We start from the raw sequence: 16,664 nt of genomic DNA on the forward strand, positions 1-16,664 counted from the left end.
TGCATGGAGTTCACTGCATTGTGTGTCAATAAATCACAACAAGCATATGCCAGTTTATGTTGTACATTTCTGTAAGGAATTCGACCATCTGCATGGTGGGCCTGTGCTCACCTGGGCTTTTTGAAATGTTTTATTAAATGGACCGATGGTAGACCAACCTCGGGAAAATGTGAGGGGCTAATCCACACACATTTTCCTATGCTCACAACACGGCTAAAGGGTAGACCTGTGTATTCTCCAAGACCAACCATTACCCTGCCATGGTTAGCCTGATCAACTAACAAAGGCTCCGTGAAACTGCCCTGCTCTTTTGTTAGGCTCTGCAGCTAGTGGTAGTGATTTACATACAAATAGAGGGTACTTTAAACAGGCCCACAAGGGGCCTAGCTGCAGAGGTTAACAAAGGAGACAGGAAAGCCAACAACCTTTCATGTGCAACTTTGTCAACCTGAAGCCAGCTCGCACCCTCAGTTTCAAAGACAATGAACTTCCATGTCTGGGACTGTTGTTTGCAGTAAGCCACCCCGCTAGGAGGACCCCATTCACAAGGTATGAGAATGTGGTTTGCAGGAGCCATAGAGTCTGGTCTTGTTGCAGCTTCAAGGGAGACCTGCTGCTTTAACATGGACCACACAGGGAGAACCATTAACCAGAGAGACACTTTGAAAACAACCGATAGATAGATGGGTGGGACATAGTGTCACAGGGGAGTGAGCCCAGAGCTCTTTCTGTTGAAAGCAGGATTCCGCCATTTTAGTTTTGGGTCACCCCTTGTTCCTGTTTTCACCCCTTTACCTTTCCTGTTGCAAAGCATTCTGGTTATGACCTCACTTATACAGATGATTGTTGGTAAGGATCACAGGATTGTGTCATTAAGTTAAGCTTAGCCTACATCAATCAGTCTGGCCCTCTTGGCTTTAAAAGAGGGACAAGTCGCTCTTTTGGCAGATCATCTGAATACTTCACAAAAGTAAGAAAGAAGAACTCAACCTTGGGCCCTGGCTGAAGGTACAGTCTCCCTTACATCTTCCACCAGTGAAGGAAGGCCAGGATATCCAAAGAGGGAAGCAAGATCCCTCCCCTAAACTTCCCCCAGGGAACGTAGGGAGAAAAGAACTCAGAGGACCCTCCAGCCACTCCAGAACTGGTACGCAACCAGCACACTGCGTGCTCTGCTAGGATTTGCAGCAAGCTTCCTAGATAGGATGTGACAGAACGTCTCTGAACCTACAACCAAGGACAAGGCAGCTACCTGCAACACACTCCTCAGCTTTGTGCCGTCTGCCTTAAAGCATTTGATATGCTGGGAGAAGTGCTGCGACTTGCCTCTGCCAATCCCCGCCTTAAAGGATATTTTCTACACCGTCAAGTTCCCCGATCTGCAACAGACGCCAACGCTGACTGTTGTCAAACCGCAGTCGCTTAAAGACACCCAAGAAGTCTCGACCAGTGTTTCAGAACTGACGATCAGCATTGAGACAATGATTCCTGACCTTGAGCTGCCATGTAGCCCAGCCTACAGCCATTCATCCAGCTTCATTCGCCAAACCATCGTGCCACTTGATACCCGCAGCAACTCCGATTTCGAACTCTGTCACAGAAGCCTGCAAAACACCCCTTAGCGGACTCAACCCTGTCGAGCACCAGGAACATCTACAACACAAGGTACATTGTGGTTCTGTCCCCCTGGTCCTTCCCAGAAGGCCCCTAGAGACATATTAGGACCCATTGCTCCCTTTGTGCTAAAGCCAAGAAACCTTAACAAACTGTTGTGGTTATTAACCACACTGACTCGCCTCTTGTCAGTTTCCAGAGTGCATCTCTTTTCCATCTTGGAAGCTGTCTGTCCTCTGCATTCCTTCAAAGTGTGGGTTGTATTTCGGGTTGTATTTCGTAGAGTGCTAGAAGTGTCTGTTGAACAATAATAAAGTAGATATTTTTAAGCAAACTTGACTGGACAGCATCTTTTATCATTGGGTAATAATTGCATTTTTGCTGTGTTGCAACTAACCAACGATCCACAACCTTTCAGAGATAAGCCTGCTGTTCCACTCATGTTACTAAAATTGGACACAGTGGTTTATGATTTGCTTGTTATTCCAATCTGTTTGGATCCCTTCTGATGTATTGGAGGTGTGGGGCTGATGGGTGGTTTAGAAACCGATATTCCCCCCTGGACTAAGTGTACCCTGGAAGTTGATTTGTCACATTGGTGGCAGACGGCTGGATCTAGTTGAAGCCTTGCGCACAGCTTAAGTACTGTTGCAGGCAACATTTAGACACTGCTAGGTATTTGTTAGAAATCATGGATCTTGACATTTAAGCTGTGAAAGGCATGAGCAAGGATGTCCTGTGTGTCCTATGTCAAGAAAGTGGACTTCCCCACAGCACCAGGATTAATAAACCTGAGTTGTTGACCAGCCTCTAAGCTTGGGTAGAAGTGAGGGTGGCTGGGGAGATGACCTTAGGGGACAGGCTCTGCCCTGTATACCCGGATGAGGAAGACCTTCCAAGAGGGGTAGTGGAAGATGACGAGGAAGAAAGCCTGAGTAGTGTTTCTCGCCAACCATCCCTCCGGGGGGTAAGTGTGAGGGGTAGTGGAAGATGACGAGGAAGAAAGCCTGAGTAGTGTTTCTCGTCAACCATCCCTCCGGGGGGTAAGTGTGGTTTCTCAACACTCCAGAGTGACAGGGAGGTCAGGGACTAGTGCAGCATCCCGCAGGTCCCAGACCTCGGCACAGCCTTTAAGTGACCCAGTAATTCTTCCGCTGTTAACAATGTAGCAGCTAAAAACATCATGTTGGAGGAGAGGAGACTATTGCTGGAGGAAGAAAAACAATGGAACAGGGCCATAGAGTGGGACAGAGCTGCCATAGAGCGGGACAGGGCCACCATACAGCTGCACAGGCTGGCACTTAAAGAAAAGAAGGAAGCAAACACATCTATCTCTAGGGAGGGCAGCAGTAGTGGCTTAAAACAAAGGTGCCTGGGATACGCCCTGGCACCACATCTCCAAAGATTTTGTGCAGGCATATACGTGGGGAAGGATATATTTGATCAGTTTGAAGTGCTCAAGCAGGCTTATCTGGGGTGCAGACTTGATAAGTTGTTTACCCACCCAGGCAACTGATGCAATTATTCAGTTAATGTCATGACCACAAGCAGGCTCCCACCAGAATACTGGGCCTTAAAACCACTGCAAAAGGGCTCCTGGAGCCAGTCCTGGCGCCTTTGGCACCAGACTCATTTGTAGGCTGTTCATACTAGGTCCCATGTATGTACGTGGGCCTTTAAATCCAACATGGAAGCACCCACACAGTCTAGTTCTAAGAACCAAGCCATGCGGTCTAGTGTTTTGGGTGTGGCAGGCCTGGAACTACTTTCCCTGGTACTACTTTACCTGGGCTATGTTAACCACACCCTGACTGCAGAACATGCTTCGTGTTATTGTGCAACCAGCAGCTTAACGCTTACCGTGTCCAGCTCATGGTCTTCAGCATCTTCCTGTAATCCTGCAAGAACAAGAACAAGATTATTCTGTTTTACCTGAGAAAACACCATCCAGCACTCAGCATCTCAACTGGGCTGCAATCTGTGGAAACCAAGAGAAGAAGAAACATCACTCACCTGTGAGTACTAGCTTAAGGACGTCCGGCGAACCGCTACCACAGCTGCTGTTCGAATATTGCGACCTGCAATAACGAGAAAGGGAAAAACAATATTAGAACGCGCGCTTCCAAAACATCGAATTCCATCAGTCTTACCTGAATTCCAACGCGCTACGCCATGCTTCCATCCGGAGCACCACAGCAACATCTGCAAAGGAAAAGAGACATATTCAGATTCGCTTTCAATATTAAACAACCGCACAGCGCTGTATTACCTTAACGGATTCCGGGGGCCTGTTTTTCATCGCGCTCTCATCCACTCGCAGCACCACAGCGGCCTGTGATGAGAAGAAGAAAACACAGGTTAGCTTCAAAAGACAATAAAGGTGCTGCGCTTCGCGCTTTCTCTTACCTAGAAACGTGCCTCTCCATCCAGCATGCCAGCATCAAGACCTTTGCACCCGAAAAGAAGGAGATAAAGACATTAACGAATTCCCACCATGAACAGAACAAAGACTTACAATTAACAAACCTCCCTGCCTACCAGCAGATTCGGGGTCACAGCAGGCATGGGCCCAAGGAAGGCATACTGCACCAGTGAAGCAACTCAGGCAGCTCGCCAACAAACGTCAAGCACCCCTGCACATGAAACGCAGGAGGGATAGCTCACCCTACAAATAATTAAGATTCATTATTCAGCACTGGGCAACCACGCATCCAGGATTCCAGATCTCAGAGCCTTCTAGACGCCCCCGGGAATATCAGGTGAGCGTACCAGTTAACTCCTGAGGAAAGGCCTGTTTATTAGATAATGAAGGCGGTGCATCTCAGGAAGTTCTGTAAGACCCCGGAACAGTATCTCAAGAGCTACAGAGAGCTTCGAAAGAAAAGTGAGCAGACATTTGAATCATTCACACACTTGTCTTTGAAATATCTGAGCGGGTGGTAGTCTGGTAACAAACTTGACACATTTAAAGGGATTTAAAGGGATGTACAATTTGGTTTTGTGTGAGCATGTCTTGAAGGAGTGTAAGGTTGACCTTCCCCAGCATCTTGTGGACAAGACCCTAGCAAGCTTGCAAAGGCTGGTGACAGGTTTGTCCAGAAAAAGGCTCAGGCGAGCACACACAAACCAGAAGAGAAATCTTTGGACAAGAAAGTTAACAAGGATGGGAAGGACAAAGGTCCAACCCACTCCTCTTCAAAATCAGGTCCCCAAAAGCATGATGGAAAATCCCAAAATTCTAGTTCAGCCATGCACTCCGAAAAGCAGAGCTTAGGAACCCCTAACACTGGGAGGCCTATGTTCTCACAACCGAAAGGTTGTTTCGTGTGTATGGAGCTGGGTCATAGGAAAGGGGATCCTGATTGTAAGTGCTTAACCAAGAAAGCCATTGTGAATGTTGGACTCATGAATGAGGTTATCATTAATGTGGGCCTCCTAGAGGAGGACTTCCCACGAGGCCAAGGAGTGGCTGAATGTGGATTGGATACACTGAGTGGGAAAGGTAATGGGTCTCCAGAAGAGATCCCTGTTCCCAATAATCCTCGACTGTTCTTAGAACTTGTGAATATCAATGGACACAAAAATCCTGCTGTCAGAGACACCATGGCTAGCCTCACTGTGGCCGCATGGCAGTGGGTGCAGCTAGGACAGTGTATTACTGGGCGTGATTGTACAGTCTGTGGGTTTGATGGACAGAGTAAGTGCCCCTTGGTGATAATAGAGTTCAGTTGGCGAGGTGAAACGACCCAGCGCTGTGTAGCGAAGGTAGACTCAATCCCTGTCCCATGTCTGTTGCGTAATGATCTTCCTGACCCCAAATAGTCGCAGAGGCTACCAGAATAAAGGCCTAAGAGGCTGCCAGATTGAAGGCTGTCAGCACCTTAGGGCCTGGCGTGCTTCCAGGGGGCGTGTTGAAGGGACCGGCATGACCGGTAGCCCCTGGTCCAGTTCCACAGACTGCTTAGTCACCTACCTTCGCCGGAGATGGACCAGTAGCCACTGGGGACCCTACATTGGTAGCAGGGGACACAGTGACTTCAGAGTTTCATGGCGCAGTGCAGGAAACTGAGGTGGAGGACCAGGTGACTTGAGATCTGAAGGGCCTGCCCAAGTTGGATCATTTTCCATCAGCTGGGGTCCAATATTAGACTGAATTCTTCAAAGCCCAGAAAGAGTGTGCCACTATGGCGGGCCTGAGGAAGCAGGCAGAGGAGCAGGCTAAGGGACGAGGCCCCTGGATTGTTCAAAGTGTACTGGGAGGATGGAATCCTGTACAGGGAGCCAAAAGACTATGAGGGAGAGAGCACCAGAAGGTTGGAGATTCCCCAATGCCACAGAAAGTTCCTTTTGAATTTGCCTAACCAGATTCCATTAGCTGGTCAGTTGGGAGTGACCAAGACATCAGACCGGTTGTCTGTGCATTTTTCCTGGTCCCGGTTTAGCATAAAGGTCAAGGAATTTCTCTGGTCCTGCCCAACTTGTTAGGCTTCTGTCAAGTCAGATGGTGCCACGAAAGCCCCCTTAATTCCACTACCTGTGGTTGAGCGGCCTTTTCGAGAGAATAGGCATAGACATTGTGGGTCCTTTGGATGCCCAAACCAGCTCAGGTAACAGATACACCTTGGTGGTGGTAGACCATGCCACTAGGTACCCTGAGGCTGTCCCTCTGAGGAGCATCAAAGCCCCTCTGGTTGCAAAGGCTCTGATTGAGATATTCTCCTGTGTATGTTTCCCCAAGGATGTCATTTCTGACAGGGGAACAAACCTCATATTAGCGTGTAGGAAGGCTATGTGGGAAGAGTGGCTAGTCACCTACCGGTTCTCTACATCCTTCCATCCACAAACGAATAAGCTTCTTGAGCGGTTCAACAAGACCCTGAAAGGCATGATAGGTGGCTTGGAAGAGCACCTGAGGTAAAAATTAGATATTCTGCTGCCATGCCTTCTGTTCGTCTACAGGGAGGTGCCATCAAACTTAGTAGGGTTTAGCCACGTTGAGCTTCACTTTGGACACCCTCTATGCGTTCCCTTCAGTCTAGTAAGTGCGGGATGGGAGGGCAACCCCTCATTCCCCACACGGAATGTGGTGGACTATGTACTTGGCCTTCAGTCTAGAATGACAAAGTACATGGAACTGTCAACAACAAATCTAAAGGCCAGTCAGGAGCTGATGAAGCACTGGCATGACCAGAAGCCCACAGTGGCAGTTTATTCTCCAGGCCAGTGGGTGTGGATTATTGAACCTGTCAAACTCAGTGCCCTTCAGGACAAGTGGACTGGGCCTTACTGTGTGCTGGAAAACGTCAGTGAGGTAAATTGTCTCATTGACGTGAAAGGACATAAACAGATGTGCAGGATCTTTCACATTAACCGGCTAAAACCCCATTATAGCCAGGATGACTTGGTCATGGAGTTAGTGACAGATGAGGAGACTGAGGAGGAGAATGATGCCATTCCAGACCTCCTCTACACTGAAGCCACAGATGGGTCAGTTGAATGTGTCAACCTTGCAATGGACCTGTCAGAGCAGTAACTGACAGACTTTCGCCGTTTTCCAGTCTGTTTTCGCAGACTCCAGATTAGTGTAACCATGAAGTTGGACACTGGAGAGAGTAAGCCGGTGAAGAGCAGGATTCACTGGTTATTCGATAAGGTGACAGACACCATCAAGGAGGATGTTTCCAAGATGTTGTCCCTATGAGTGAAAGAGCCATCCTACAACCCCTGGGCTAGCCCAGTGGTACTGGTCCCTAAAAAAACAGTGGTGGGAGCTCACCCCATTCCTCGGGCAGAAGAGCTCATTGGCAACCACTGTGCTGCCAAGTTCATGAGTGTTTTATTTTGTTATTTATTGTTTAATTGTAATGCACACTATACAGCAAAGGTGTTTGTTTTGAGGGGCATCAAGACAATGAGGGGTGGGATAGGGAAGAGAAACAAAGTGCAAAATAAAAACAATCTTAAAAGGTCTTGATGCATTCGGAACTTGCAAGTACTAAAGCATGAGAGCAGGGGATGGGGAGGCGAAGGAGGGGAGGGAGGAAAAACTGAAAGTGTGGAATGAGGATGAATCTAATAAGATTACTAAATACATCTTTATTTAATCATTCATTTTTTTTTAAAGAGCCGCCATAGCTGGCTATTTGAAATGCCAGGCATACTTATAACCAGACAATATATGGTTAAGACACTTTAATCAATTTCATCAATTTAAAATTCATCATCATCTTCAAACATATACAATAGTCATAAGGTGCAATGTGAAAATGTGTGATAGGTATGATCGTGCATTCCACCACAATCCGACCCTGCGTATGTGTGATGGAATGCACACAGTGCAATACTAGTACATGAATTTATCAAAAAAACAATATATAAACACCTTCAATGCAAATGCTACAAGTCATTGAAGAATTTTTTTCCCCAATGATGTGACAACAACCATCATCATAAATGGAGCACAACTACAAGGTCTACTAGGCGAGACAGCTCAAGCACTGTCTTCACAAAAAATGTGCTTCTTCAAGTGTTGAGAAATGTTCCTTCATCCTAGTTTCAACAACTGTTGTTTTCTTCAGGACAGCTGTATCCATTTCTAAACAGAAAGGAAATATACAATATTGAGCAACACTGTAATATTCTTTAAAAAATCCTTTCACATGAAATATGTATAGCAACATAATAATTCATTAAAAAACGTACACTTGACAACATTTTCAAGGCAAGTATAAGTGGTGGTTGCGTGTCCCCTACTCCACCAACACCTATAGCAAACCACAAAAGCAGGACACACCCATTATTGGTGTAGTGTTATGCTGCCTGCTACAAATATCACACTGTGGTATTTAGTTGAACACAAAAATTCTAAAGGAAACGTACTATGCTCCCAAAAAAACATCAATTGACACGTGTTCTCGTCACTGAAGTCCAAATGGGGAGCAAACAGTCCCCCCACATACAAGATCCTAGCACATGCTCTGAGCAGATGTAGTCATGAGCCATGAGCCATGAGTCATGATGATGGTGGTTCTTTAAAAAAATAATGAATGATTAAATAAATATTTATTTAGTAATCTTATTAGATTCATCCTTGTTCCACACTTTCAGTTTTCCTGTGGTTCAGTAGTCGCTGGAATGAGGCATTAGGGGCTGTTTTACCTTTTGTTAGTTAGAAGTAGGGGAGGGAGACACACAAAAAACCTTTCTACCTTTGACCTCATGGCAGGGTACTGGTAGGCCGGCTTGACAAATCAAGCGAGAGAGGAAGGTCAGCATTCACCGCCCCAGAAGGACATTATCAGTTCACTGTGATGGATGCCCTTCGGATTGAAGAATGCCCCTGTCACATTGCCGATTTAGATGACATTGCTGTGTTCAGCCACACCTGGGAGGATGATTTATTCCACATGAAAAAAGTGCCCTAGGCGCCACAGAACACAGGTCTGACTATCCAGGCCACAAAGTGTCATACAGCACATGGCACAGTGACTTACCTAAGCCATCTGGTCGGTGGATGTAGAAACAAACTCTTGAACTAAAGTACAGGCTGTGAAGGATTAGGACATCCCCACCACACTATTCTTAGAGAGGCACAGATCCACCCTACTGATGAGGTCCAACCAGACCGAAACACGTGTCTGGGGTTTCTGTTGGTACTCTTGTTCAGAGGAGAATTGCCCAGCATTTCGGTGCTGGACTGCCCCAGGGCAGGACAAAGACTGATATGTTTGGGATATTTCTTCTTTGTGAAAGATAGTGAGCTAAAGACTCTGGGTAAGTCTCTCGTAACCAGGACTAATGTCTGGCAGAGGGACTCCCAGGACCCCCCTTGTTAATCTGCATATGATCTCACACATACAGGAGATTGTTGGTAGGGACCCAAGATGGGTTCATTAAGGTAAGGTTAGCATACACTAATCACTGTGGCCCACTTTGCTTTAAAAGAAAGCTTAGACACTCTTTTGGCAGATCACCCGAAGACTTCACAAGAAGTTAGAAAGAACAACTGAACCATGGATCCTGGCTGAAGGTACAGTCTCCCTTACATTTTCCACCAGTGAAGGAAGACCAGGATATCTAAAGAGGGGAGCAAGATCCCTCCCCTAAACCACTCCCAGGAAACAGAGAGAGAAAATAACTCAGAGGAACTCCCGGCAAACACACAGTGTGCCCTGCTAGGATAGGAAGTGCCAGAAGTTCTCTGAACCTACAACCAAGGACAAGGCAGCTGCCTGCAACACACTCCTCACTTTTAGGCCATCCACCTTAAAGGATGACACAAGCCCATTGAGGAAACTGGGAGAAGTGCTGCAACAAGCCTCTGCTGACGTCCGTCTTAAAGGAAATTTTTGAGACAATCGTGTTCCTCGATCTGCAATAGACGGCGACACTGACCGTTGTCAAGCTGCCGACACTTAAGGACATCCGAGAAGTCTCGACAAGTGCTTCAGAACTGCTGATCAGCATTTAGACAACGATTCCTGACCCTGAGACGATGTGTATGCCAGCCTGCAGCCTTTTGTCCAGCTTTGCTTGCCGAACCCTTGTGCCACCTGATACCCGCAGTGACTCCCATCTCGAATTATGTCACAGAAGTTTGCAAAGCATTGCTAAAGCTGACTCTACCCTGTCGAGCATCAAGAACATCTACAGCGCAAGGTACATTGTGATTCTGTCCCTCTGGTTCTTCCCAGAAGGCCCCTAGAGACATTTAAGGCCCATTGCTCCCTTTGTGTTAAAGCCAAGAAACCTTAACAAACTGTTGTGGTTATTAACCATACCGACTCCCCTCCTGTCAGTATCCACAGTGCATCCCTTTTTCTTCTTTGAAACTGTCTGTCCCCTGCATTCCTTTACTCAGTGGGTTGTATTTCGTAGTATTGTTAGACTGTCTGTAGTGATTAAAAAAGTATATATTTTTTAATAAACCCTTGACTGGATAGTCCTTTTAATATTGGGTAATATTTCTATTTTCACTGTGTTGCAACTAGCCAAAGATCCATGACCTTTCGGAGATAAGTCAGCCATTCCATTCACGTTACGAAAATTGGACAATGAGGTTTATCATTTGCTTGTTATTCCAATCTGTTCAGATCCCTTCTGATGTATCAGAGGTGTGGGGCTCATTGATGGTTTAGAAACTGATATTCTCCCCTGGACCACTGGTGCGCCGTAAATTGATTCATCACAATTCCATTGGTTATTACATAGTAGAATAGTTTGAAATATTTGCAATAGAGTTAGGTCGACCTCAAACTGAGCATTCACTATAGCATTACATGTACTCAGTTGCATAATGTGTCATCAAACATTTATCTACATTCGCATAAATCTCGGTTTGTCAAATTAATTTACTATCTCAGGGGTGTGAATGATATGCAAAGGTTTAACCATAGCAGTCATGGGGGGGTCATCTTAATTCAAGGAGTAAATTGTAAAGAGGGGACCACTTTCACTTGCACTTCTGTGCAAAATGTCCCCTCTATGTGATGTTATAGCTTTCATGCATGCACTGGTAAAGAAAAGTGTATGACACAGGAATAATCACCTTCACAAACAAAACCAGTTTACAACAGTGTAAATCCCTCACAAAATTAATGATAGTGGGAGGCATTTTCAATGGATTGTTATGGAATCCACCTGCATTATGGCAATTTCATAGGATTCACAGTATTACCAGCATCATGCAAAAATCACATGCTGGTGGTAATGAAGCTGGATTTGTCAGGCGGAGCGGGAAAAACAGGTGGACATGTTTAGTGAGCACTGTTCCCCAACTCCACCTTCCAAATAAAACAAACCACAGTGGAGCAAAAAGAGTGGTGGCAACAATGTACCACCACTTTTAGCACCACTTTTTCTGATCCGCCAGACTGGAGAAAATAGCCCCAATATAGTTTCACCAGATTTCCTTAAAGTTGGCTGTATTGCCATTTTCTGGATCTGGAGGATGTATGGCGTTTATTCCATCAGGAAGCATCAGACTACTCCTTCTATTCTTAGGTCCATGGCATGCACTCTTGCACAAACCTCATACTCACTACTAGTGCGTTCCTCCACTGCAACATCCTCCTGCATGATTCACCCCAAGACTCTTTCGGACCACTCCCCAATACGATGGTCCTGAACCTTTGGTAATATGCCTACATACTGCCACCGCCGTGGTGCTTCAAGCCATCAGTCCTGCTAGATGCAGCTTTTAGGGCTGAGATTGATGCTTCTAGTTCCACATTTCTCGAGACTATTGCTGCTGCTATCTCCACATTTTTTTAGACTAATTTGGGGGTCCACCATGTACACGATAATTTTGGAAACCTTTACGGTCTACATTCAGGGCTATGTTTGGGTACAGAGACGGGTGTGCTGAGGGCAGTGAGACGAGAGATGTTGTTACTGGAGGATGACCTTAAGGCGCTTGAGCACTTACAAACCAAGACAAATGATGCATCCACTCTATTTTCCTTAAAGAACAAACTGGACCATTGAAACGTTGTGGCTGAAAGGGAAGTCCAATATCGGCAGGCCCCTGCCCAGATCTGAAGATACAGGGAGGTGAGTTTAACCCTTCTGGTGATCTACAATAAATTCTCAGAATCCAACATCATGCCTCTTTTTGCAACAGCAGTTCTATGTTTCCCCTGCTAGCAGGTCATCTAATATTCTCAATTCTAAAGTATTGAAATCCTCATGGTTGAGCCTGCTTGGTACTCTCAAACTATGCATCGCTACTAGGTAGCTACTGCTCCTATTCTTGTTAGCTCCCCCATGCAATGAAATACAGAAATGTAACAGTTGTATTGTTGAACCTACATATTGTTTGAGCCAAGGGCATCTTATAGGATACAACACTTTAGACATGGTGTATGATATAAACTGATGGTCCCAACCTAAGTAGTTTTATTAGAATTGGAGACCTAATGTTTAATTAATTGGGTAAAGTCACACATCTTGTATTTCCCACAGCAAAAATATCCTGGAAAAATTGCTTAACCAGGTCATATTAATCTGTTTCCGTATGCTTATGTGATAACTCGGATGCATTTGATTTCACCAAATTTACTTCACCTAAAGGTGAAATCTTCTAATTATTTTTTCTTAAATTTATTTTTTATTATTATGCAGAGGTAGACCCCCACCCCCCTCCCACCTTATCCCATCTGAATACCCCAGACCCATCTATGGTTTAAAATGTATGTACCCACTTACCCAACAAAATTGGAAGACGTTTTTTTCGAAGACTTTGCATTCGGTGAAAACATATTTGCTGAAATGCACTGATACGTGTTAACTCTGGCAAAGTTATCCCTCAAATTTGATAACCTTTGAAATGTCAAAAGAGTGTAAGCTGAACATCCCAGATCTCTGTAATTTTCCAAAAGGTGTTTGTTCTTTTCTAAGATTCTTAATACTGCCATATGGTCAGCGGAAATTCTAGTGATGAATCTAACTTGAGTATCCCTCGTCCCTCGGTCAGGTTCATCAACCCTATCCCTTATTTTAACTTCCAAAAAATTCTTTCAATCTAAATGTAAAGTTCTGTTTATGTCAGCCTTTATTTTATCATCATGATAACCCCCACTCTTAACATGTTGAGCCATTGTAATGACCCCTCTCTTAAACATACTCTTTTTGGCACCATTCCTTCTTAACATTCTCTGTGTTAGTGTGGACCTGGAGTGGGTGCTTCTATTGTTCAATATCACATTAGTCAATGTTTCTTTTGTAAATATGTCAACCATTAGCTTGTGTTCAAAATTACCAATACTGATCATTTTCATACCCTAGAAATGATATAATACAATCTTCAATAATTAATGGTAATCTTAATGTTGGTCTCATTCACATTTAAAATATTGAAGAAATGTAACAGTTCATCTTCAGAGCCCATCCAGATTAAGAAAATATCATCTTTGTACAAACGGCAAACCACAATTTTAGGAATAAAAGAATTAAAGCACGTTTCAGACAAAACGTTTGGCTCGAACCAGCCATAGTCAAGTTTACATAAGCAGTTGCAAACCTGGCCCGCATTGCTGTACTGCTCAATTGTTGATAGTATGAGACTTTGTACAAAAAGACATCATTGCCCAAAATACATTCAGGTAGTCTCAGGCTGAAATTTACAAAAGGATGGAATGATGCTGAAAATCTGCCCCCCCACGAATTCCCTAGGAGCAATAAGGCTAATATGATATTGTATGGAATTCTGCAAAGATACAACATTTAAGAACAAGATAACTATTTTATTGTTAAATCTGTGGTCTTCTATCAACTGTAAAACATGCTTTGTATCCATGTTGTATCAGGGAACATTTCTAACCAGCAGCATCAAGAAAACATCAATATATTCATATGCATTTGAACATAGACTACCAATACTCATCATAATCCCAGGCGGTAGCATCTCTGGCGTATGAATTTTGGGAAGCAAATATGTTAAAGGCATTATAGGATGCAGATTCCACAAATAATCAAATACATATTTTTTTATCAGTTTCCTATTCAGCACTTCACTCAGTATTTCTTTAAACTGTTTTGCCTAATACTCAGAGTGATTGCTGTCTAACTTGCTGTAACTTTCTTCATCTGGTATTTGTCTTTCTATCTTATTTTCATAGTGCAAAGTGTTGAGAACAAATTCCTAGACCATCCACCCTTTTTGATCACAAATGATTAATCAGAGGTGGTTTTTTCAGTGGCTTCCCTCTGAACTCGATTTAAATGATATGATGAATTCCTGTGAGACAAATGAAGGGTTTAGAGATCAGTGATGATGCCTTTTTCAAATGCAGTAATACGACCGTATTTTCCAAAACCAGGAACATCCTTAGATGGTTTCCTAAAATGGCTAGTTTAACAAAAATATGGCACCACTCCCAAAGATCAAGAAGTTGGTGTTGACTAGCCACATTTTCCAATTACATAATAGTGTTAATCTCCCAGATGGACCATGGGCTCAACACTTCTAGATTTCAGCAATATATCTCTTGATCTATATACATTCTATATACATTTTCCCAACAAAATATTTCAATTTTAATTTGCAGAGAATTTTGTGTTATGTCAGTCAGGTTTCAACATGATCCAACTGGTATTGGGGCTGAAAGGAAGGTTCAGGCTCCAGAACATCCTGTTCAGCTTTTATCAAAGATCTGGTTGAAAGGTTTATCACAATTATTTCTTGAACTTCCATTGTCCCAGGATTGTTTTTGGTTGTATTTATTGCTTGCTCACATGGGAGGCAGATCTTGTTTGCTTTCTTCTCCTCCCACCTCTTCCCCTCCTTGCTTTTCTTATCCTTGTGATGCTCATCTTAGATTGTAGAATAAATGCTTTCTTTTTCCGAGGTCCAAACATTTCACCTCATCTAAAAAATCTCCCTTATGAAGTGGACCCACTGGCATATCAATCTTCTTCTCATAGAACAATTCCCCAATTGAAGTAATAGGAGATTCTGGAAGTTAGGCATTGTCTAGTTGTTTTCTTATTTGACATATTGTTTTGTCATATTTTCCAAATCCTGGAATTAACAAAGCCAGTGTATTAAGCAATACAATTAATGTCAGCCATGATTGACTCATACTTCTTAATTTCACTGAAGTACCCACTGTTTGTTCAGGGAATAGCTGGGCAGAAAATCATCAGCATCTTATAAAAGACCTCATGAACATCCATTTTACTATGTGTGCATGTACACAAAATGGTGTTGCTGTATTGTGTGCAGATCTCTCTTACTGCGCTAGAGACTAAAGCATATTTGGTAGTCTCAAAATCTCAGCGTCAACATCCGTGGTGACAACACCATCTGAAAACGTAGTAGCTCTGTCCCACACAAATACTGCCCAACAGTCATTTAGCATCCCAGAAAGTGGCTCAATATGCACCCGCCGGAAAATCCTTCCTGGTGAGCGTTCGGCCACAGCCCGGGACAGGCTGAAGCAACACCAACACAAAAAGTTCCTCTCCGTGGATCTAGTGAACACATAAGCCCCACAGTAGACATCCCTGATGTACAACAGAAACACAGTGAGTAAGTTCAAACTCCATTTAGTCACATTTGCAAAAATTAAGAAAAACTGATGACGCTCCCAGTTAGCGTTTCGTATGGACCACCATCCTTCTCATGTACATCACGAATAGACGTTCATAAACAACGGTCTTAAACATTCTAAATCCACCCAACCCAGTGATTCAGCCTTAGCCTATTTATAGTGACAGTGGTATAACAAAATATTTCATTTGTAAGAATGTAAATACATCCCCAAACATCATACAAAAGACATGAATACATCTTGGACCATTATCAGCATTTCATCAAGCAATATAACCTCAACAAGTAGTAAAATAACTGCCTGGCTAGGATATCAAGGATGATAGACTATTATGTACCATATGCCACCAGTTTCCTGTGAAAACTAAATCGCCTATAAGTTAAAGTGCACAGGACATTACAGGCAGTAAGAGGTATTTAAAAAAATCCTTTGTCTTACTTACACAGACGCAGGTACAGAATAGTACCACAGAGCAAAGGTCACATGGGTAAATACAAAAATTATCCAAATCGCAATTGATTCAGAGTGTGGAGAGGGAAGAGGCTCAGTCAGATAACCAAATTATAACATCATATTTTAATATTTATCAAAACCATCATTATAGCGTAAAAATATTTATTACACAATAACATCCTAAAATACATTTCATTGTATATCCATCTAGACAAATATCCAAAAATATCAAAGAACAAGATAAAAGCAACCTAACATTTACTGGAAGATGTAGTTCAAATCCACCTGTATTTCATAAGCTGTATATGTTAATCATTCTGAAGGTGCTATGAAAAAAGTGCTAAGTGCCGAACAGAATAGGACCGCTACACAGCAAGCAGATTTCTGATCACTCATCGCCCGTTGAAGCGTGTTTCTTGGCCCTCAGTCCCATCCTTAAAGCTGTAAACTAAAAATGATTGCAGAACAGGTTCAGCGTGATTTGTACATTTCAAAACGCTCTGAACAAAATGTTTGGAATGTGCCTTTTTTTTCCAAAAATTAAGT

At 43.6% G+C, this 16,664-nt stretch overlaps 1 long non-coding RNA gene across 2 annotated transcripts in view; it reads right to left on the reverse strand.

The window, feature by feature from the left end:
• Positions 1–7,791: 7,791 nt before the first annotated feature.
• LOC138568984 (uncharacterized) overlaps positions 7,792–16,664 on the reverse strand; it is a 290,861-nt gene continuing 281,988 nt past the window's right edge. For both annotated transcript variants that reach the window (XR_011303037.1, XR_011303038.1), the window contains exon 4: positions 7,792–8,209. This is a non-coding gene — a long non-coding RNA (uncharacterized lncRNA). The remainder of the gene's footprint in view (positions 8,210–16,664) is intronic.

Source organism: Ambystoma mexicanum, chromosome 2q (genome assembly GCF_040938575.1).
Source record: "Ambystoma mexicanum isolate Mex_15411 chromosome 2q, UKY_AmexF1_1, whole genome shotgun sequence".
NCBI classification, from domain to species: Eukaryota; Metazoa; Chordata; class Amphibia; order Caudata; family Ambystomatidae; genus Ambystoma; species Ambystoma mexicanum.